Source organism: Linepithema humile, chromosome 4, assembly GCF_040581485.1.
Source record: "Linepithema humile isolate Giens D197 chromosome 4, Lhum_UNIL_v1.0, whole genome shotgun sequence".
NCBI classification, from domain to species: Eukaryota; Metazoa; Arthropoda; class Insecta; order Hymenoptera; family Formicidae; genus Linepithema; species Linepithema humile.
In genome coordinates, this window is record NC_090131.1 from 16,776,812 (window position 1) to 16,800,730 (window position 23,919).

General features: G+C 43.0%; 1 protein-coding gene across 2 annotated transcripts in view; it reads left to right on the forward strand.

Annotated features, from left to right (window-relative positions):
* The window catches only part of LOC105672143 (uncharacterized), a 354,839-nt gene that overhangs the window by 226,534 nt on the left and 104,386 nt on the right, over positions 1-23,919 (forward strand). For both annotated transcript variants that reach the window (XM_067353333.1, XM_067353334.1), the window contains one exon: positions 17,778-17,807. The gene's annotated coding sequence lies outside the window, so the exon portion shown is untranslated. The remainder of the gene's footprint in view (positions 1-17,777; positions 17,808-23,919) is intronic.

Sequence of the window (23,919 nt, forward strand, 5' to 3'; positions counted from 1 at the left end):
ATTCTCTTCGGTTCAAACGCCCGCTCCCTTCGGAGATAATGATCCACGATAGCGCGCATTGCAAGTTGGATGATATAGATCGATAGAGTTTAGAAAGAAACCATGAAAGGGTTAGCTACTGTATGCAACCAGATGTCAGTCAGCACGGCCGACGAATACGTCGACAGAGATTGAAAGCGACAGCGAGATAAGTAGAGGTAGAGAATAGATGCTTAATCGTGAATAACAAGCGGATTGACTACCTACCTGAGCAATCGTTTTCAAATGGACTCGACGGATCTACGAACGATTTACTCGAACACGTCGCGGAAAAATAACACGTATTTACGAAAAACGACAATCGCTAAATTCAAGAGAAATATTGACGCGAGGAATATTGATCAGTGAGCAAGTAAATTGCAATGGGTTTATAATTTTCTTAATGATATTAATATCACGCTGTGAGCATTCATATCTTTTTAATACGCCACTTATCGTATGCGTATCGAGATTCATATCTCATTTGAAAATTTATCTACATAAATATATCTTGGGGAATTATGTTAATTTCGTCATATAATTATATGCCGTTTAATTTCTACGAGCCACTGCTATACGCGACAGTGATATAAAAAAAAAAAAAAGATATACATATACAACGTACACGCGACAGTCTATCATTCTTCAACTGTTGAAAGCTCAGCTCGTGCAGAGCTCTAGTATTTCCAGCTGCCGTAGAAAACGAAATCGTTAGCGAAGTCATTTCTTCGCTCTCGTTGCTCCCGACACATGGCTAACAGTGACCCAGATCTAAAGTGGCTGATAATTACGGCGAGTTGTCAGCGAGTAACAGAAGTAAATCTAAGCGTCTACTGGACGACGAGGGATCGTTCTCGAGTGGTCGGTATGGACGGCGGGTCATCGCGCGGCGGATGAACGAGCTGGAAACGAGAGAGAAAAAGTGGCGAGACGCGAGGAGACGAGAGAGAGGGCGAGGGAGTGCAGTCTAAATCGAGAATAGAGACGCGCACATCATCCAGTGTGTCCACGCATGCATGTTTGAGATTAGCCCGGTCGTCCTAAGTAAGCACTTTCAAACTTTGAATAGTACAAAACGATGTCGTGTCCTAAAACATAAACCGGATCGAACGAGAAAAAGCAGGGCTGAAGAGAGGGAAAACAATGAAAGAACGGCATCTAAACAATTATTTATATATTTATCTCCTTTTGCGTGTTTCTTTCTTTTTTATCTCTGATACGATTTAGTTCCGAATGAGTATTTTAAAAACTGTTTTTTCTACGCTTTTTTAATGCTCTTCTGCTGCATTTCGTCGTTTACATAGGAACCTAATCTTTTGACATAGCTGAGTTTTTAATGCGTTGATTAAATATACTAATACTTTGTTTAACATTTCAAATGATAAAGAATGGTTATCATGAAACAAGAGCGACATAAAAAGATATAAGAGCATCATAAAACAACTCATATTATATGTGAAACATATATTCCTCCTTTTCTTTTTTTCTCTTTATCAAAACTTTATTTAAAAACTCTGCCTTTTCTATCTGCTTTTAGATTATCTCTCACTTTTTTTCCTTTATTCTTTTAGCATGTTGTAAAACACTTTATTACATATGTAGTTCCGGAATGATTCATATTATTTACGGAAAGCATGACGTCTCTCTTTTCTCTCGTATCTCCTATTACGCACTCTCTCTTCTTTTTCCCTTTCTCCTCGTATATGCTTTCTCCGTTCCTCTATCGACGAATGACATAATTACGTAGCGCTCCAAGGCTACACCTGTGAGTCACTCGTCTTCACTTTCTTTTGTTCTCATTATCATGCGGATAACGTTTAATAACTCGATCAGCGCGCACTCATCTTGTGTATAGTGAAATAATTATCTACCTTTTACGTTTACACATTATCATAAAGATACTACAAAAGCGGTCACGCGGGAAAAAATTTTATCAGTGCAATTATCTATTAAAATATGTATATTAAAAGATAAAAATTAGAAAACAAGAACACAATATAAATTGTGTATTAGAGATTCATTCTGTTTTTGAAGGGCAAAACAAAGATGCATAAAAAAGCATGATTTGCGCGAATTCAATTCTTCGCATTTTATGTAGAATAGATATTTCAACACTATTGACATCGAGAATCTTTACAACAGTATTCTTCGGGTAGAAGCACACACGAAGAACCTGCTTTTTAATTGCACGCGTCACTTGACACCGTTTCACCAACAACCGTCGCTGTTCGGCCATAGTGGGCGACGATCCTCGCAACTGCGTATACGTGCGAACACGTTCGTGTAATGGTGACGGAGTAGACGAACCCGATCTCTCCTGTCTTCACCGCGGTTACCGTCTTTACAATAGGGTGTTTTACCCGCCCTCCCGCCCCGGTAGCTTCTTATTTTCATAGAACGGCAAAGGTGTAGCTTAACACCGAAATCTGCATATCAATGGCTCCCCTACTAAGTTCGCAGGTGTACTACCCCATTCACGACAAAAGAACAAACCTTTTGGGACAAGTGTGTTACGGAGCGCTGCGGAGAAACGGTTACACCACCGATTTTTGTTCCCTGCACTTTTTCCATCTCGTCCCGCCACGCTCGCCGTCCCCCTTCGCCTTTCGGGTTACGTTCAGGGACCAGAGCGAGAGAAGGAAGGTTCGCATTATCGAGGGGTCGAGGGTAGCCGTGTGCAGAGTGTATGGGAATCTCACAGGTGTATGGTTTTCTAAGAGAGAGCTTCGCTCCCGCAGGCGAACGCTCGTTCGTTACGTACGGGGGTGCGCGCGAGGTACAGGGGGGGGGGGTAGAGAGAGGTGGGGTCATGACTGTGATGGCGATATTAAAACACAATATCCTATATGGGACGGGAATACGTCGCGACGTATGGGGATGGCGTAGGAACTACGGCGATGGGAGGTGATGACACCGCTCGAATGCACGTGCATGGGAATTCGATACCCTTCGCTTGAAAGACGGGGAGCGGGAGAGACAGATCAGACGGGTCAAGAGTACTGCCATAAACTTCCACGAGTTGAGGATTGAAGCCTTTTATAGAGACCTTGGAAATTTCAATCGTTCCTATAATCCCTCATCCATCGATACGTCATCGTGTCGAAAGGTTACCCATCGTAGTGCCTGCGCGTAGAGAGGCAGAACGGAATATATGCGTCATAACGTGATGTCAGGAAATGCGATGCTTTTTTTTTTTTGTGTGTGTATAGGCGTTAGTCAGTATGTATCTAATACATGATTATACATATCGCATATGTTGGTGAATCTTTTCGTAACAGAAATTTACAAAAATGTAAAAAGCAGCCTGTTAATGGCGTCATTAATCAGATCCGGTAAATGGCTCTGCCAATGATACAATCGCTATAAAACGGTAGTCGTAAACGCTCGTACCGTCAACCATGAAAGGGTTAATGTTTGAATTCAATGACACGAAAGATGTTTAAAGAAGCTGTTCGTTAAAAGAACGTTGAACCTTCGAAAAAGTGCAGGACAACTGCGTCGAAATTGTCACTTTAAAGTGTCACGTGTTCGTCGAAATCTATACGTTGTTTACATTGCTTATCAAGCTGTCACGTCGGGAGGATTACAAACTACGACGCCGATACTTTTAGTCTTATCAAATACGCTCTGTTCTCTAGTCGTTAGAATATCTGTGAATGTATTATAAAGTGAAGATTTTTAATCAGAACTTATTTTGTAAATCTATCTTTTTCTTAAACAAAAACGTTTCAATCAATTTTAATAAAATATTATTAAATTGAATAATGAAAAATATTATCTTAAAAATTAAAAAAATTTAGTTTATTTTGAGTGGCATGGATATTTTTTTATTATATTCATATAGTCAGTAGATATAATAAATCTTGTTCAAAATCTTACAAAGATTTTATACTACTTTTTCCAGAAAAATTTCTATTATTTCTATTGTTGCTTGACAACTTAGATATTTTTTAACCTTGTTTCTAATTGCACTTTGTTTTATATTTATTGAGATAAACTTGTATTGAGCACACGATTTTCTTCAATCATACAGTTTTAAGACTTCGTCGAATGCGCACGTTTATTTCTTTCAATGGCTTTCTTTCTCTGGGTTGAATTAAATAAAGAAAAAAAGGCGATCTTCCAACAGATACGCCTCGTTCCTCGCAAAATGCGATAGCAACGTTTTCCGTTGTAAATTTCCCCAAAGCGCGAGTAGGACGTAAATCGATCAGACACTGCCTTTGGCTTGCTGTGGATGAGGTTTTATTCCTTTTTGGGGCCTCCATATAAGAAGGAATCGAGGGGCCTGATGAGTCACGGACGGTGCCCCGCAGCGAGAAGGCCCAGTGATTCTCAAGTTGTTTATTGCACACTTTTCGCATTCAAAATATTATTCTCTTCCGTTATTTTATTGACAACAGTAAATTTAGATACATAATTGACATAGCTCTGCCTAAAGTAAGATGTGTATTTTTACTTTTAAACTGATGGCTAATTTTGAAAAGCGACGACACACAATTAAAGTTTTTTAAAGTTTCTAAAATTTAATCTGAACCTGTGATGCAGTTATAAATTTATACGAAAAAAATGTGAAAGGCATAAATTAATGTAACTTTTTAAAAATATAGTGTCATATATTTATCTTTTAAAATTAATGTAAATATGTCGTGCAGCTGAAGTTGAAAATAATTATTTTCTCTTTATTGTTTATGTGAAAATTGTCACTGGCCGAGGTAACCGGTACGGATTTGCCTGGCGTGTATGGCGATGCAAAAAGAACGAGACTTGAGAACCCCCCGACGATAGTCAGGGCTTTGGGTAGGTACGTTAGGAACACGTGCAGTCTCGGGTCCAGGTCCCCCCGTAAACGTGTTCAGATGCTTGAACGAATGTGTGAGTTGAGATATAGAAGCCTTTTCCCCTCCCGATCTCTCTCGCTCTTCCCGTCAGCCGTGCCTCCTCTCCCTCCCAGCGTCCCTATACTCTGTACCCTAAGTTATATCCGAGAGGGGAGATTTGTATTTGTGCATCGGACGTATTGTTTGTGTAGGTTTGCTCCCCTGGCAGGTTAGCCACCTGTTGACTAACCTGAGCCTGAACCCTAGGTCTGCCCACGTAAACCTCTCCGACGATGATCTTTTTATTCCCCCTCTCCTGTCGTCGTGCATCCCGATCAATCCTAATCTTTACTTTGTCCCTGAGAAGTTATGGATCTTTAACTTGAATAACATGGAACTGCGTATTTTCGAAGTTCATCGATCCACTTTTTCCTTGTCCATTTTTTTCACAACACACCAGGGAGCTAAGAGAGATTCTAAGAACATTCATAAGTTGTGCGAATTTTGGCAAACCCTTGTCAACTGTGGGTAAGAATCGTCATAGAGAATACTTCAAGTTCAAATAAATCTTTTTTTCTCAACATTCGAGCTCGTTCTCTTCCCAGGGAGTTGACCTGTTTCTCAATGTTACCATTGTCGAAATATGATATTTCAAATATCCCTTGTCATCACACGCATTAAATTTTACGCATTGTGTCTCCTGAAAAATGGTTGTTTAAGTGCATCAAAAGACAGCAATTTCTTCTGAAATGATGTTCCTTTAAAATTATATTGTTTAAAATTAACCTGAAATGTAGAAGTTTTCGATTTTTGATTCAAATGCAATGCGGAAAATCCTTGCAGAACATATTTATGAATCCGTTTAAGATATCAGGGCGATTTATTCCGTCTATTATTGTAAAACGAGCGTTGCGGAGCAATTTATATCAGTAGGAAGCCATGAATGCAAATCAGTTGTCCTCGTTGCGGTCTGTGATCGAAGCGAGGTGCGAGCGCGATTTGTCTTGGACGCGGAGAGGCGAAAAATACCGCGTTAATCGCGAATGTATGTATATAAAGCGGTAGCCTGAAGCGCGACCTCAGTCCGTTCGAGCAGGACGAAACGACGTTTTTACGAGGTTTTAATTGCGATGCAATTAAGACGGTAGTCAATCTCGCGCGATCTGATCTCCTAATACAATCTCCCTCAACTTCGAAATGTCGGCCGCATTAATCTCGCTCTCGCCTGTCCTTCGGGACTTTTAATCAAACCGTATTTCCTCAGTCTTCTCTTATCTCGTACAAACCTGTTTGCCGACCAAGTTGACATGAAAGCCGTGTTGCGAGTGATGGATAGCAGTGCGTCTCATTTTTATTTATACAACAACGCGTCAAGTAATCCGTAAATTTAATTCCACCACTTGTAGGGTTATATTGTCTTATTAAACTCGTAAACGAGAAATGTCACTCTATCACAGAAAAGAAATTTCTAATTATTATTTCTTTTTGAATAATCTTTATTTGACCTAATTAATCGTAATTGCGCGTCATTTAAAGACATTTAATATCAGGTGTTTATATCGGATATTAGATATTACGTCAAATGCCTCGAAGTAAAGCGTATCCATGCTACTTGGTCGTTTTATTTCTCGATTAACATTTCAAGGAAGCGATTAATGCAAATACGCGTGACTGTCGAAGACCCACAGTCGCAGAAGGCGCTGAACGTGATTTGTTTTGAGGCGAGAGGGAAAAGAGGATGCTGATTGGCGCGTATATAAAGCAGCGTGAATTCTTAGTTGCAACCTTAAATCTACGACGATGTAATCTCGACAACGAAGATATTCATGTCGGAATGAGATTTCCATCCGGAATTGCCGTTGGCCCGGTTCCAGCTGAACCTACGAGGCGCCCGGCTGCACGGCGATCCTTCCAACAATCCTGCAAATCGATTCAAACATATTCAAAGCTATTCTCCGATATATACGCGGATACTGTCACCACTACTATAATATAGCCGCGGGACTACAATAGAGCTCGTTGTCACCCGCTTCGTTTAAACGTAGCGAACTCGGGCTCGTGTGAATAGCTCACGCCAAAGTTTGCAATGAAAGGAAATAATCTAATAATAAAGACTCAATCATATGAGTTTTATATTTTTGTCACAACATTGTGATTCGTACTGATCGGTTTTGTTTTAGTGAAAACCTTTACAAATTGGATATATGCAAATGCACAATGTTGTCAGAAATACATATTGCGAATTAGAAATTGTTATGCAAGATACATAATCTGATTTGTTTCGTTTTCTAACGGAAGCAGTCGTGACAGTTCTATTAAGAACAGCCCGCGAAATGTTTCGCTGGTGGTTCTATCGCTAGACGTCAAAAACGTGATATCCAGCGTTATAATTATCATAATACGAACATACGCTAATTGCGACGCAGCTTGTTTGTCTCGGAGCAACGGTGCAGCGGTTGTAGTCCGCTATATTTCACGCGTAAAAGAGCCAGAAACGAGAGAAAGAGAGAGAGAGAAGAAGACAGGAAGATGGTCGATAAGCACGCTCAAGGGTGCGATTATGTGGGAAAATAGAAATTATCTCATCTAACAGGCGCTTGGCACTCGCGCAAACGGAGCGCCAGAGATACTTGGTTCCGTTTTCCTAATCGCGGAAAATAGTTATAATTAAAAGGACCCGAAGCGCGGCGGCGAATGAGCAGCGGGAGCGCTCGCTCGCGGAAACTGCAAATATACTGGCACAATAATGCCCGTCGGCGGCCGTTCGCTCGCTCGCTCGCCATTGGCCGACGCCTAATTTCCTTTCCGTTATTCATAGGCAACGCGCTCTATCTCTGGTCTATCTGCTGCAGCTTTACGGCTAATTAGCGAGTCGATCTACTTGCATCGCGCGCGGCGAACAGACCGCGCGGCAATAATTAAGTCGACCTGGTATCGTTGCGCTCCCGATTACTTCTATCGATGATTGCGGTTTAATATCGCCCGTTAGCGCTGCACCAATGAGTCTCACTCACGTGTTGCAATTGTGACAGGTATACACGACCTGCTTGTACACTTGTCCACCTGTACACTTCATTTATCTTGCGTTCTTTTTTTTTTTCCTTTGCGTAAACTAGTAAATTGCATTAGCAACGTTTTACGACTCGGAATTAAAACCTCCAACGCAGTTTAAAGCTCCCGTAAGCGACTTTCGATTTCAAGATACTTTGTTCAACGAAGCAATTTTTTAACATTTGAAACTGTATCTGACGATCATCAACGGCATCAGATAATTTTTACAAAATATTTCGCGTGTTTTATCTTGATTACGAAAGACATCAACGTTGCGCGTTGATGTCTTTCGTAATTATGCATATTGCAATTTGATGTATAATGATACTCGACACTGAACCATCTCGGAGAGAGTTAGATATAATTTTGATAATCATGCACTAGTGTGCCAACGAAACATTAATTACGCGGAATAGCGGGCCTAGAGATAAACGGTCATTAATCGGTAATTCGCGCGCTACGCACTTGCGATGAGCGTGTGTATGTATTTAATTCAATTAACGTGTCATCGCACGCGCCCGATATAGTCGTGCGTTCGATTACGCGCGCCGAGGATTCATGCTACGCTGGTATTGTACGAGAGAAAATCATTGGTAACGAAATGTCGCGGTCTGTTAACTCACGACAATCATCGCTGAGTCAGCGTTTTAACAAAAATCGTTGAGCCGTTGATAAAAGTGGTGTCTCATTTTGCAGCACGCTCGCTTGAGTCTTTTGCTGTCTCGTAATGTCGACGTTGTGTGACAATGTTCGATTTTTCTGACAATAATGTCGCTTATTCTTTTTTCTTATTTATGTCAAGGAATTTTATTGTCTATTATTACATCAAAATTTTGCAATGAAGGCAGATTTAATAGATTAATAATCAACATTGCAATTTCTTTTTTAGAAATATAGCTGGCAGAAATATGTTAAATACAAGTGTTCATAAAATTTATAAATCGTAAATAAAATTTGTATGTGTGCGCGTGCGCTGCATATTGTTGTGAAAAAATTTTGATTAATATAATTCAGTTTTTCCGCGATTATTATTTACGAGAAAATTGGAGGAAGCTATTTTTCCAGTTGATACAGTTAGACATTGACACAAAAAGCTGGCATATTGCAGTTTACAAGAACAAACAAGAAAGTCAATGACATCCACGAGTAATAATAACGGGAAAACTCGTTACGCGTAGTCGATGAGTTTAGTTTTGTTGTTGGCACATCGCAGCCGTGCAATAATAGCGTGCGGTTTGATTTTGACAGAGACACCTGAGTGATAAAAGTTTTTGTGCCGGCCGGCCGGCGGTGCGGGGATATCGTTGCAGAAAATTGCCATTCGATTGCGCATTGCCTCGTAATATTGTAATCTTACGCGGGACAAAGAAACCCTCGCGTGTCGTGGACGATCGAGATTGGACGTTAGTCGTAACGGTTATCTGGGTTATCTCACCTGCTGTTTATCCAGGCGATTTCGACATAGGAAACCTGATGGACGTCGGCGGTATTTTGAACGCTTTACTCACGAAATAAATATGACAGTAATAATTTTAAAAAGTTTTGGTAAACTTGAAATTTTTGCAACTATTATTTGATTAAATGCTGCTCAATTTGATAAAAATGTCTTTCTTAATGAAAATTATTAAAATAATATTTGCTTTTGTACTTCCGAACGAAACTGAAAAATCTTTAAAGACAGCATGTACAAATCTTACTCGGTATAACTATTAAGTACAAAAAACTATTAAGCACGGTCTGGTATTGTCGGGTGCATGATATACGAAATTACATTTAATCTGGCGTTCTTTGAGACGAAGTAAAAGCGGCGAGCTACCGCGTACACACCGCAAACATCACGGAACAAAGTTATGGTCTTGATGTATACAAGCGCCGCGACGCGAGTCTGGAGAGATGTCTATTCGTCGTGATGTTTACCGCGAAGAAATTTGAAAGAGAAAAACGATAGACGACTCTCAGTAAAGTACGGCATCACGAGGCAGTGTTCCACTAGCTTTCGCATGATTTATGTTTCAATCATAGTTGACAAAGCCCCATAGTCATTTATGTCCAGTACAGTGGCGCACTCAGGATATTTTTTCAAGGGGGGATTTAAAATTCACACACACAAAATGAAACAGTATGACCAAAAGTCAGGATAATTTTATATTGCACACTAAAAAATATAAAAATGTTACATCGTTTAATAAAAAATACAATTTATTTTTATAGTAACATAATTATAAATTGATATCGAGTTTTCTTGGTTTTTCTTAAATAGTCAGATTAACTGGATTGCTTAAATAATCAGAAAATTTGTCTATATATATATATATATACATATGGCTGCTAGATGTTTCTTTAGTGAAACTTATTTAAATTCTTTTACAATATGAATATCTAAAGTAGATATTATATACGTTCGAACAGCAGTATAGCTGGAAAAGCTATCATAATTATTTGTGTGCAAGGATATTGGCGTGAATTTTGAATTATTAAAATTGTGACTATAGTTAATAACAGACAAAAAATACAAATGTTTGAACGCATTTTATTTAACTACAGATTTTTTACTTTTTGCTGTTAAGTTAATAAAAAAATAAGGTATATTATTTAATTAAATTTCGGGGAGGGGGGGGGTTAACCCTCCTCCTCCCTCCCCATGAATGCGCTACTGACAAAGCCCCATAGTCATTTATGTCCAGTACCTTTGACTTAGTATAATAGTTTTTAGTCAGATGCGTGTAATATGTAAAATGGTTCCCATTTATTTTTGCTCCTTTATTTTTCGAAACTTCTATTCTTGTTCTCTGTTGTTTATTTCGAGCTCGACATTCAACTTATACCTACTTTTTTTCTGCGTCTCCTTTTTCACGCTTAATGTATCAGGTAGCTAGAAAACTTGGACTTGACTTTTCTTATCTGGCTTTTCGTAATATATTTCGACTTTTCTAAATAAAGGCCTGAAAATATTAGGAAGGATATTGTATACGTTTTTCAATAAAAAATATAGTATAAAGAAAAAATTGAGGAGAAAAAATTGGAAAATAAATATCTAATGATAATTTCGCGGCGAATGTAAATTTACATGAAAATAATGAATACTTGTATTACAATGAGAGCAGAATATCTCAAGTTGCGACGAGAGTACTACTTTTGCGGCTGAACAAGATCGTTGCTCTCCGCTCGATCCATCATTCGCGATATGACGCGAGTGCGTACGAGCTGCAATCATCAAACCAGATAGAAAATATCATTCGAGACACGCCTAGACATCTCTCTTCTTCTTTCTCCGTCGTTGCACTCCAGATAAATAATCGCGCGTCATTATGCAAACGCCGTACGAAGCTATCATCGACGCGAGCACAATGAAGCTAATGACACGAGATAGCTAATGATCCTAACCGCCGACGTCGGTGCGAGCGATCAGAGGGATCGGGTAAGGTTACGGTGTCATGGTCAATCGTGTTTGTATTACCAACGGATCAGAGAAGACGGGGCCCCTCTCGTCGCTTCTACGTCGAGAAAACGAACGTTGTATCTCTCGGGAGAGCGTTGCGGCTGTTGCGCGCGGCGGTTACCGCAGCGCGAGAGTCGGACAACCTGTAATCTCGGAATTAACTCTTTCCTCGCTCGCTCGCTCTGTCTCCGGACGATGAGCCGGCAGGAGACAGCGGCGATCGGTGCAGAGGGAGAGCAAGCAAGGCCAAGTTTAGATCATCGACGACGACGTCGGTCCCGCGAGCAAACTTCACTCTCCAAGCGATAGCGCGTTCGCTCGCTCGCTCGCTCGCTCGCTCGTTGCTTCGCGAGAATCCTAATGAATGGGAGGCATTCCTTTCGTAATCTCACCTCTAATTGCACGTCGCGTAACGGCCTTTTCGATCGATCGTTAAAGTGCCACGCTCAAGGATCCCCGGCGAGGCTCCGCGCGCGCGCGCGTATCTGGATCTCTCGGTCTCTATTTCTCTCTCTATCGCGCGCACTCGCCTGCGGGCTCTATGATTAACGATGCTAATGGCACCAAGCCGCGGCGTGCGCGCGGAGACAATGCGTCTCGCACGATGCAACGTGCGACGCGATATCGGAAAGTCGCCGCGCGAACGGTGATCGATCTAACCGCTGATAGCGCGCGGCGACTGCGATTGCCGGCGATTAAGGAGCCGTAATGGCCCTGCATTATGCATGTCTCAACGGGGAAAATTGTACCGATTACCGATCGAAGGATATGTAATTTTTTAATTAAGACACCAGGGGAAAGAGAGAGAGAGAGAGAGAGAGAGAGAGAGAGAGAGAGAAAGAGAAAGAGACACACATCCGTGTTTTTGTCGCGCACTGTCCTCCGTCGGAGATGCGATCACATTATCGTTCGCAGGTGAACTATTACCGCGCATATATTATTTACCTCCCGCATCGTGAGACTGTCAGGGATACAACAATTCGCGTCATGTACGTTTCGCGGAATCACTCGCTCGCTCATTGTATCTCTCGATCACGCTTGCACCCGCCCGCACTTCGCTTTTACAACGATATCGCTGTTTCGCTGTGTAAGAGTTATTCTTTCTCGGAATAACAGTTAGAAGCATCAGTGTTAGAAGCGTCGTGCTCAAATAATACAGGTCTCCGAGATGATCTTAAAACAATACGTGGCGTGACGTTGAGATAACATTGCGGTCGGCGTGCACGCCCGATGCACGCGTGCGTGTCGCGTACACGCAGCGTCGAAATGTAAGCACAGCCACGTGTTACGAGGCAACACGTGTCGCGCGGTGCCAGCGAAAATAAATCATGCGCCTCGGGGACGAAGGAGAGCTTCCAAGATAGGACAAAAGATTGCCGCTGAAAGAAATCTGAGAATAAGGTCGAAGTTTGGGAACCCTTGTCAGCTGGTTTTGTGTTGTCTCGTGCCGTTCAAGGACAAAATGAAAGAAAAGATGGAAATAGGTTTGGGGAAAAGAATATAGAAAAGGATTGCAGTTTTACGCAGAGAGTTTCTGTTTTTGGGGGAAAGCGGGAAATTGCCTGTGTGGAAATTATACGTGGAAAGAACAGGGAAAATATATAAACATAATGTAATAAGTTATAAATAGAGTTGTTGTTTTAAATATATTATTATACAATTAAATTTTTATCGAATTTGGAAATTAATATTCCAAAGTAAGCAATAAAAATGCGAGCAAAGTATACATGACGAAAGGATTGCAATTCAGTTCGCGTTTCTATACTTTGAATGTGAGTTTACGCCTCTCGAAAGGAAACTTGAGAGAGAAGTCTTAAACTTGCGCCCCGTTGAGACACCATTAACGTTGGCAGCCGGTCGTTTTATGGACAACTTTGTAAAGCGCATTAAAAAATTGATCGTTAGGCGTTCTAACGGCCGCTTAACAGGCACAACTCTTTCTCCCTTTTCTTGTAAATCGATCCCTGTCAAAGAAGTGACTGACAAAAGAAAAGTTGTCGTACTAGCGCGCTACAAAGAACATACTTGTAAATTTCTACGGGCGCGTTAATGTACTTTTTACGTTCGTAACTAGAAGGTCTTCGCGTTTATGTCTTCGTCATACGACACTCGTTCTAACATCGCTCGGCGAGACGCAACCTTCCGTTGTAATAATGTTGCACGCGGGAAATAAAAAGAGAATTCCATAAATCGATGCCTGTCGAGTGGATGGCTTACAAAGAAATAACGTTCTACAAAGATATATCATCGTCTGTATATTTGTAAATTTCTACGACCGCGTTAATACACTTTTTATGCTCGTCACGTTCCGACGAAAGTTCTTTGGTTTATGGTCGCGCGTTTAAATAGCCCGGACGAGCCATAACATTTCGTTACGTGTTAAAAATGAGTTTTTAGTGCGAAAGTTTGTGTACATAGATTGAAACAATTTTCATCGAATAATTAAATATCATAAAAAAACGATATATCGCGAAAAAGTCCTTCTTTATTCTCTCGAGAATATTCTTCTGAAGTAACTCTGAAGTAACCGGAGTTTCTCGGATGCGTAACGAGAATAATAGAAAGACCTGTATTTAATTTTGCGAGAAACCGCAAACGGATAAACGGAATTAAGTACGGTAGATTGAATTGAGCGGGGCGGAATAAAAGCGACGCATCATTCAAAAGCGACATCAGTCAGAAAGTCGTCGCAAAAGGCGATATGCAGCCTTTTGTGGAAATCGCATTGATACACTCGGCGGATCCTCGCGAAGGTGAGGCGATACTTGCGCGATGACTGTTTCTCATTCTCACGGAAGAAGAAAGACTCATCGTCGGCTTTGGCGCGCAGGTGGTTGTTGCATCGTTTTCCAAAAGTGTAACTGATGACGTCCGCATCGGGGATTTGTTTGATGAATCAGATATAATTGCGCAATGCAACGTGTCGCTTTTATGGATAATAACTTTCTTACGTGGAAAATAAAGACTCTCATTGTTGCGGAAATTGCCGTAATTCTTCGTAATAACGTTAATGCAATTTTAATCCTAATCCAAGGCTCTTGACGGAAGATGAGAAGTCGATAATCTATAATGGAGCTTGCGTAGCATTCGCCAAAACAAATACGGAGCACTGCCTAACATGACAGAGAATTAGCGCGACTGTGCACACTGAATCATCCTAACATCTCTGCTAATTGCAAATCGATTGGTAATAGCACACCGATGCGAATGTTTGTCGAGGAGACAAGATCAACGGAGCATTACCGGCGTCTATCATGCTGCATCTTCAATCACATTACAGATTATCTACAAATTAATTAATATATTACGTAATCTATGAGGTACAAACATTCTCCTCCATCCACTGTTCAATTCTGACTATGCGTACGATATTTTTGCTTAATAAAAAGTAATGAATCGTGCTTAATTCAAAGATGATTAATTAAAACATAGTTTTTAATAAAAGATGCATAAAATTCATCTGCGAGAGAACGCGAGAGAACGCGAGTCTTTATAACGCGCATTAGCTAAACGATTATTGCCGAGTTATGCTGAGTGAGTGAGATGTTGAAACTCTCAATTTACCGATCGTATACTCCGGAATTAGCTAAAGGACGTATATCGGATCGCAATTACCGCCGTCTCCACGGTCTCCCTACTGATTACAAATCGACTTATTACGGCGCACATATGTGCGCGGAGGCGATGTTTGTCGCCGAGTCTCGGGTGCCTCCGAGGATTACCCACTATGTATCACGGAGTGTACCAGTTTTGATAACAGGTCTTGAGGCGCGACGATCGGGCGCGGGTGTTGCGGACGCGTTCGCCAATCCGGGAGCAGTAAGGCAGTGGACCAAGGTAATCTTGAAGCGTCCCAGCGGTTATCCATGGTGTTTGGTGTGATCTATGTAGTCACGTATCTGGATCAATATCCAGCGTGCATGTTCGCGCACCAGCCGGCGGGGAGGCATACATCGCCCTTCGATTCACCTCACTCTCCCTTTCTCTCCCCCTCTTCGCCCCTTTGCTTCCTCCATCCGTTCCTCGACCCTCTTCCCCACCGTCGCCGTTCACGAATATACACACAGCGTACTACGTGTCTAATTAGCGAAGCAAACAGTGTAGTTTCTAGATACCGAATGGTAAGTACACAGCCGGGTGGTCGGGCGCGGGGGGGGGGGGGGGGAGGCAGAGACCCGGCGAATCGCATTGTCTCGTGTCGATCCGGGCGCGCATCATGGTCGCACTTTGAAGGTTACTTACTATCGATGCTTGCAACATACTCCTGACATCGGCCTGACACCCCTCGTCGTAATTTCCGACTGAACTTGCCAGTCGTTGCTTAAACATTAAACTAATCGGATCAAGGCGCTGCATCTGGAGGCCGCTTTTTCTGAGCGTCGACGATAATCGACGAGCGCAGCGGCGACCTTGAATTTATTATTGTATTTTTTACGACACCGTGAGCATCCGAGGTAGATACCGAGTAACGATCGTGGATGTAGAACGTCGTCGTTAATGTCACGAAATCTATTTATGTAACGAAGCGACTGGCACTCTCTCGTACTTCGCATTCGACTGGATTAATCTGGAGATGATATCTCTAATAAGAGTGTAGCGCGCGTAAAACTGATCACGTCCGGGGCCGCGTTTCGACACCGGACCATCTCAGCGGGCGAATAACGGTAGCGTCCGAGATAAAGCGGACGATGAAGAGGATGACGACGGCAGCGACGATGACAACGATGATGATGCAGGGCCCTCGAGTACGCAGCTGGCCGCACCGCCGCCGCCGCCGTCGCTGCCGTCGCCGCCGCCGTGCATTATCCCATCGTGCAATACCTATCTCATCCAAGGCCAGTTGTACTACAGCTACGCGCGCTACATTGCATATTGCAGCGGAAAATAAATCGTTGCGCAACACCGCAAGGCGCGATAGAACGCGAGGGTGCTACTCGCTCGCAGTGGCATAAAATTATTGCCTCGTTTATTCCAGGCAATGATCTCATTGCCGGCTCCGCGTTGATATCGGGACATCGATTACCGCGGCGACGGTGGAAATCGACGTTGCGCGTTTCGAGGGGGAAAAAATCCGTTTTATTATCTTTAAATGAACTTTGAATAATATCTGCCTCACATCGAGCACACGCACTCGCGCTGGACGGGATTTATTCCTTGATTTCCTTGAGCCCTGATATAAATGCGAATAACAATAATCATTATAAACAAACGCCCTCGCGCGTACATCGCCGCGGTTTAATTTAATTTACGTCGCATTACAATCAGCGGGAGGATATAAATGTTAAGCGATTCTACAATCAAATAAATATCGCGAAATACGATACGGTGTCCTCGTGGAATTGTCAACGCGATAATTTCCGTAATTTTCATAAACACACCTCGGTGTACTTTGTCTCGCTATTATGCGAGAAGCGCCGCTGTAAATGTTGCGAACGCTTTATCAGGCCAATAGCGATTCATTTTCCTCCACGTCACGCGTGAGGCGCGCGATGAGGTCCGATCGTCAATGTATCCACTTGAAAATATATAAAAAGCTCGTTAAACTGAGACGCGTGTATACGACGCCTCCTGCGGGGTACGCGTCCGTGCGCGGACTTGGGACCCTTAAATTCGGAGTTGAGGGATACGACGAAAAAGAGAAAAAAAAGAGAGAGAGAAAGAGAGAGGAGGCATCAGTGAGAGTCAGGTATAAATACACCAAAGAAGCGGGGTCCCTCTCGGGCCAGAACCCTAGCAATAAAAAGGAGGAGGGAAGCGGGGAGTATTGAGGAAGAAAATAAGACGAAACAAAGTATATATCGGAGAACCGGCTCATCAGCTGGTCGAACTGGTCTGTTGTGTTGTCGTCCTCCTTCCGCTCGCTCGCGAAGCTCGGCTCCGTCTCCCTTCGTCACGAAAGATTGTTACTGCCCTGAATTTTATTCGGAATACGAACGACTAGCTTCGAGTATCGCTGGGGTATCGAGTTCATATCTGATAAATGGCCACTGAGAGAGAGAATATATTAAATTCTCTATATTCCGGTGCCGAGAAAAATTATTTTCTCTGACCTCAAACTTCTATAAATTTAATTTGTTTTAGGTGCAACGATTGTTAAAAATAACATTTTGATTAACTGAAATTTTATAAGATTTATCATGACACAAATATGCATATTTATTATAATTGTGTTATCATATAAATTATATGTTTAAATAATGAACAAATAAATGTGCTCATTAGTTAGGAGATTGTATAACAATTTGTTCCATCCGCTATTGCTTTCGTCTAGATTGCTCTGCATCAGCTCCATCGAAAAACCGATAAATATCGGAAACTCGAAATTAATTACGCGTACGAAACGTTTCGAAATAGAAATAATTAAATAACGTGTAATAGTAAAGTTATCATATAATTTATATATTACATGTAATTTATTCTAACTAATACATATATTTTAATGTTTCCAGGTGAAGGCGTACTTAACTGGGATACGATCGGTGAGTGATTTTACTTACTATATTTTCTTTATTATATTGATGTAATGTTTTTTATTTACTAATGCTTTTCAAATAATTGCTGTGCTTTGATAATCTATAAATTACATTTTTACAAATGTTTATTTTAATAGCAAAAAATTTCAAATTTTGCATGTAGAAAAAGAATTTTGTTGTGTAAAAGCATAAATTGGAAAAAATTGGTTTTAAAATTTTAAACATATAAATTTATAGAATATAGTATTAAATATACTTTCAATATATATATATATATATAGTGTTTTTTATTTACTTTTATAAATTTAATCTTTGTTTTTGCTCTTGCAAACTTATTCTTGTTCTTGCATAGACCGTATTGTCAAAGCATAGTTACGAATGATGCAGTTCATTGGTGCGAGGAAAAAGCTATGGTTATTGACACAATTGCTTATGCAGCAATTGACAGAATAGATTCGCTTTTATGGCATGCGTTTCATTGCGTGCTTCTTTTCTTTCGTGGAGCATCGTAAAATTCGAATTTTAAATAACACACTGGCTATAAAAGTATCAATACATTGTACTTTTTGTACTGCAATGTCTCTGTGGCCTTCACAATTATCCAAAGTATCTGTAACTATTGATCCATTTATATTTTGCAATTACAGTGAAAGTTTAGCAGATTTGAAATTTCAAGGATAATTTACTCGAATGACGTATATTGATTTAAAATAATAGAAAACAAGCTGGTCGTTTAAATTGAAATCTGAAGCGATTTATTTCTTCATTATTTGCTCAAACGTACGCACAATTATGACAAGATACATATAATGCAATTACAATTACAAGGGAATTAATTGCAAAAAAATAAATATTGTATCGCCGAAATTATGCCGGATACACCGGACGTCTTTCGGCACGCTTCGGCGCAATGAACCGCTTTCGAAACCCGCGTTACGCAGCGAGCACCCTGTATTTAGAGGCGACGGCCTTAGTGGCTCGATCGAGGCTTCCGTGGCGATGCACGGCTTCTTCCTTTATGCAGTCTTCTTCAACGGCTCCTTGGCAGCCTTAGGCCCAGTAGAAGGCTCTCTCTCTCTGCCTTTTTCTCCCCTCTTTTTCTCTCTTTCTCTCTTCTGTTCCCTTTGCAATCTCCTTCTATCTCCTCCCTCGTCTTCTCCTGGTGAACCTCCGCGCTTTTTTCCCTCTTCGCGGTAGCCGTCTTCTTTCCTCCGCGCGTCCACCTCGATCGCTCTCGCGCTCTCCTCTTCCTCCGCCCGCCCCCCTCGGCATCGCTGTCCTCTGCTCTCCTTTTCCCCGCGTTAGTAGGAAAGCCAAGTGGTCCTTTTGCTCGGCGTTCACCGCTGGCGCGCGCGGCCGGGAGGCATATAATTTTCTCGGTGTTTTTATTGCGGGGTAACTTGTCTTCAGGTGAGCCGGTCGAGAGGTGGAGGTGGCAGAGGCCGCGGAGGTAGAGTACTACAGGCACAGCTAACGCGCAGTAGCTTTACCCTTCTCTCCCGTTTCCCTCCTTCCGCTGCCTCTTCTGCTCTCTTCGCGTCTCGCTAGGTGAGTTTCCCTCTCTCACTCGCGCCCGTTGCTTTTTCCCTTTGCACGCCCTTTGCCTCTCATTCTCTCCTTCTCTCTCTCTCTCTCTCTTTTCTGCACTCTTCCCGCCTCTCTTCTCTGTAACTCTTCTTTTTCGCCTCGGGTGTCTTTGTTTCTCCTCGTTCGCCGTCTCGTTTCCTCCCATCTTTCGTCCCTCTCGCCTCTCGCGCGCCTCCGCAACGGCAGCTACGGCAGCATCCTTCGAAGCGCAAGGATTTTGACCCTCGTTTCGTGTTGCTTGCGTTTCGCCGTAACTTTCCTGACTTTGTTTTTCGCCTCCGGGTGGAGGAGCAGAGAGAAACAGAGAAAGGGAGGAGAGAGAAAAAGAGAGAGAGATAAGGTTGATAAACCGTCGGGTTCACCTCCGTCCTTCTTCTCCCGCACAGGCTACCACGGTACCTACGAATTCGCGTTTCCTATTTCCGTCGACCCACGCTTTCGTCGACACGATCGAAAAGGTTGATAGGTCGCGATTCGATCACGATTCTTTTATTGTCGCCAAGTCCTCGACACTGTCAACTCTGCTGGCGCGGCTTTTCTATTGCATCGCTGATCGTCGACGTTCAAAGCGCCCCTTTGAATATCGGATACGACGAAAATTCGAGAAATTGATACTTTTATGCCGCCACTATAAAATACATTCATGCGTGACATCCTGAAATTGCTATACTCTTTGGAAACCAATAAAAGTGAGTCGATAGCTAAACATCCGCTGTTAAAAGTTAAAGATTGTCAAAAAAAAAAAAAAAAAAACGTGAGGAAAATGTTGGAAGTGATTTTTTACTTAAGACAGCGTTTTCCATATCTTGTAAAGATCAACAATGCATTATGCATTCCGGGGTTCCACTCGTTTCTACTGTAACACTCGTGTTTTATCGCCTACGCCCCGACCTGTGTAATAAATTTGAAATTAAAATTCAGCATAGAGCGCATTTGTCACCGCGCATACAAAACTTGACTCCGCCCGGGACTGAATTTTGCACCACATAAATCTTTTTTCCATACTGTCGGCTTTAGTCAGGTCTATCCCAATTTACGATCCTTCTGCTCGTTTTAACTGCAGTGTCGGATTTCATACGACCGAGCGTAGCACCGTCCGAAATATCCGCGCGACGTCACATCGTTCGGCGCGATCCGCCGGGACGGTAATCGTAACGCGGAACGTCTTAAATGGCGACGTGCCATAACGTCCGTCCGCGTAATTAGACTCTCGAATCGCGCACCTGTGCGCTCCCATGACGTGTCCCGCCGCTCGGCACACAGTCGTGCGCTTGAGTGGTTCGCCGGCGAGGATAAAAAAAAATCTCGAGCTTGATTTGTCAATACGGAATCTCGGCGGCGAGATTAGTCACGTGCGGGCGATAATGCCTCGCGAATGCGGTACACACGCCGAGGTGTGCCGGTTAGAGTAGATCTATAACCACCGCGATTAGTTGCACAAGGATTACAATGCAACAGCCTGCGATGATCCGATGACAATCTTGCTACACGGCCTTATCTTCGCGGACCTCGCAGTCTTTTGCGAATCGCGATCGCAATGGAATAGATGTTTTTAAGCGCAATCCTTGTTTGGCAAAGAGAAATAATTTTTCTGTCGCGCTCGTAATTTTAGCTGGAAGACAACAATGAAGATTTAAGATTTGCGCGCGATTTTCGGGGTCGGACGAAAGTTGCGCGGGGTATGTCGTGGAATTGACGCGAACCCGCCGTGAATGCGTCGGCCGGTGACACGGTCGTCGCAATAATCGGCGACCACGTGCGCGCACTTAAACGACGACCGGGCGTAGAAGCATTCGCCGGATTCCAATTTCGCGAGGCCAGCGGAACCCCATTATACGTACATCAGAGAACGGAGACGTGCACCGGGAGGCCCTCGGTCAAAGCTCGAAGTCGTGCTGCTCGTCCTCGATCGATCGGAGCGCATCGCCGTGGGGATCTCTCGCGCGCGCGGCTTTCCCTCCCCCCGTCGCTCTCTCTCTCTCTCTCTCTCTCACTCTCTCTTGCTCTTCATGCATCCCTCTTCCTCTCGAATCCTCGTCTATCTCGAACGCGCCGCCGGTAGCTCCCGTTTCGATCTCCCCGGCTGCGCGCTGCCTGGTAGCGCGAGTAACGCGCCAACTCGCGTAGCATATTATTAGCAACATCCCTGGCTGCCCGATCGCCCCTGTGGGCTACCGTACCTCGCACCACGCCTCTCCGTTTCTCTCCCGATGCTGGGGAACAGAAGCCGTCGCATCGGATCTCTCATGTGCGGTGCGCGAGCGCACTTTGGCGCGTGTGGTAGTGGCGCGCTACGAATACGTGAATGCGCGTATGCCGGCGCGTACGGTGCGCGCGTATGCATCTCGCACGGTCCCGTGTGTATGTACAGTGTGGCAATAGCAGCCCCATCAGCAGGACAGGCATAAGAGCGAAGGACGGAGCGAGATGAGGCACGGGAGGGAGGGAGAGAGAGAGAGAGGAAGAGTGAAAGGATGATAGGGGGAGGGAAGAGGCTTATTGTTGATCGCTAATTATCCTGCCCGGCAATTACATATAATTATCTGACACGCACGCACATCAGCGTGTCCCTTCACGCTGCGTTTCGCGATATTGGGCAATCGTGTATGTGTGCACATGTATGTATGTATGTATGTATGTGAGTGTGTGTGTATTTGCACGTTGGTGTGCGGGTCGTAGTGTCGAGGGTTGTGGAGGGAAGGCGAAACCGATGTACCCGACAGCGTGACGCCGACCGTAGGGCTATTCCTCTTTTTTTCCCTCCCTTTGCCTCACCCCTCTTTGTTCTCTCCTTCTTCTTCTTCTTTCATGAGCTCTCCTGCTCGTCCACTCTCTCATCGAGGGGGCCTCTCGCCGTTCTCGCTCGACCCCTCCGCTATCACTGCCCAATCTCCTGGCTTTTATCGCCGCAGCGACGTGGCTACCGGTAGCAGGGGTTTTCGGACGTCGGGATGATCGAGAAATCGATTCGTACGAGCGATCTTATCTCCGATGCAGATGCTGTCGCGTTACTTCTTTTCGAAGATTTTTATTTCTCGGACGTTGTCTTGTCGTCGAATGATTGATGATGGCTTTACCATGTACCGTATGTTTTTTAATAGATATTCGGAGGTGCTAAATTATCATATCGGAATATGATAGTTTGTTACATTAAAAAAGATCTTGTAAGAACTTCCGAAGCTCGCATGTTAATATTACGTTCCATTTTCTGATCATAAATAACAGTGAGATTTTTATTGTATAATTATTTTGATTCCACTTAGATTATATATAATTATTTTATCGTATAATAGACACAGTGGTATACGCTGAAATTTATTTATTTGATTTGTGTTCAAACAAATTTCCTACGAGTAAATATTGATTAGATTATTCGCTAAATGAAACATGTATGTATTCTAATGTAAGAACCGAAGTTTGCATATTAATATTATGACCTTTTTGCATAAATAACAGTGACATTTTATATAAATTTATTTTGGTTTCAAAGATTATATATAATTATTTGATTACATATGCACGTGTATCTAACGATCAGTGAGATACAGTGTAATCTATTCGATGCGTGTCTAAATCGATTTCTTGCTCTAAGTAAATTCCGATTAGGTTACTTGTTAAACGGAAAAATCAATATATCGCTACTATGCATACGTGCGTTGCGAAACCAGTTTAACTTTTCACCAGGCTTTGCTTGTGTGCACGGTTTCTTTACATAGTTATCATCGACCTGATCCTGAAATCGGTGCGCGTTATCGATAGGTCCATTCCGATGAAGATTGAACCATCTAAGAAACTACGCAGCGACTAACGGTACACGCACGTGCATATACGATTGCGTTAGCTCGATGGACTTGTCGATACCCGCAACGGACGTACACATGTACACGCGTATACAGGCCGTTTCTTGCGATCAGCGGCCACTTATATCTTCGACGCCTTTCTGCGGTCGAGCGTCTTCGACGAAAAACTACGTCGCGCATCACGGCAAACGGAAGGTTAAACCGTCCGAACGACCGCGTCATACATCTCTCTTTCTTACATGAGAAAATAATCGAAACATCGAATTACGCTGATAGAGAGAAAAACGTCAAGTACAAGTACGACCTCGATGTACTTACTTTTTCCGTGTGTATCTCCCTCTCTCTTTCTCTCTCTTTGCTCGCTCGTCGAGGCGAGATTCAATTATCGCCGCTCTATCGCGGCTCTACGAGTGCGTCCACGTTGCGATCGTTAAGCGCGAGTCACCGAATGATTCGCGGTGTCCCGACGCTGGATAATGAGGTTCATTATCCTAATGCGCCAGCCAGCGGAACAGGATTTGTGCGCTACACCGACGCTGAATCCAGGGTCAACCTGGTACACCGGGATAATCCTTGGCGCAATCCACTTTGCTCTCAAGCAAGACGGCCACCTCGACGTTGGAAGACGAGGACGCCCGAGTGTTGGAAGATGCGACGGAAGAAGACCGAGACACCGCGAAGCCCGAATGAAGAGCGAATGGGATGAAAATGATCACCGTCATCGAAGCAGT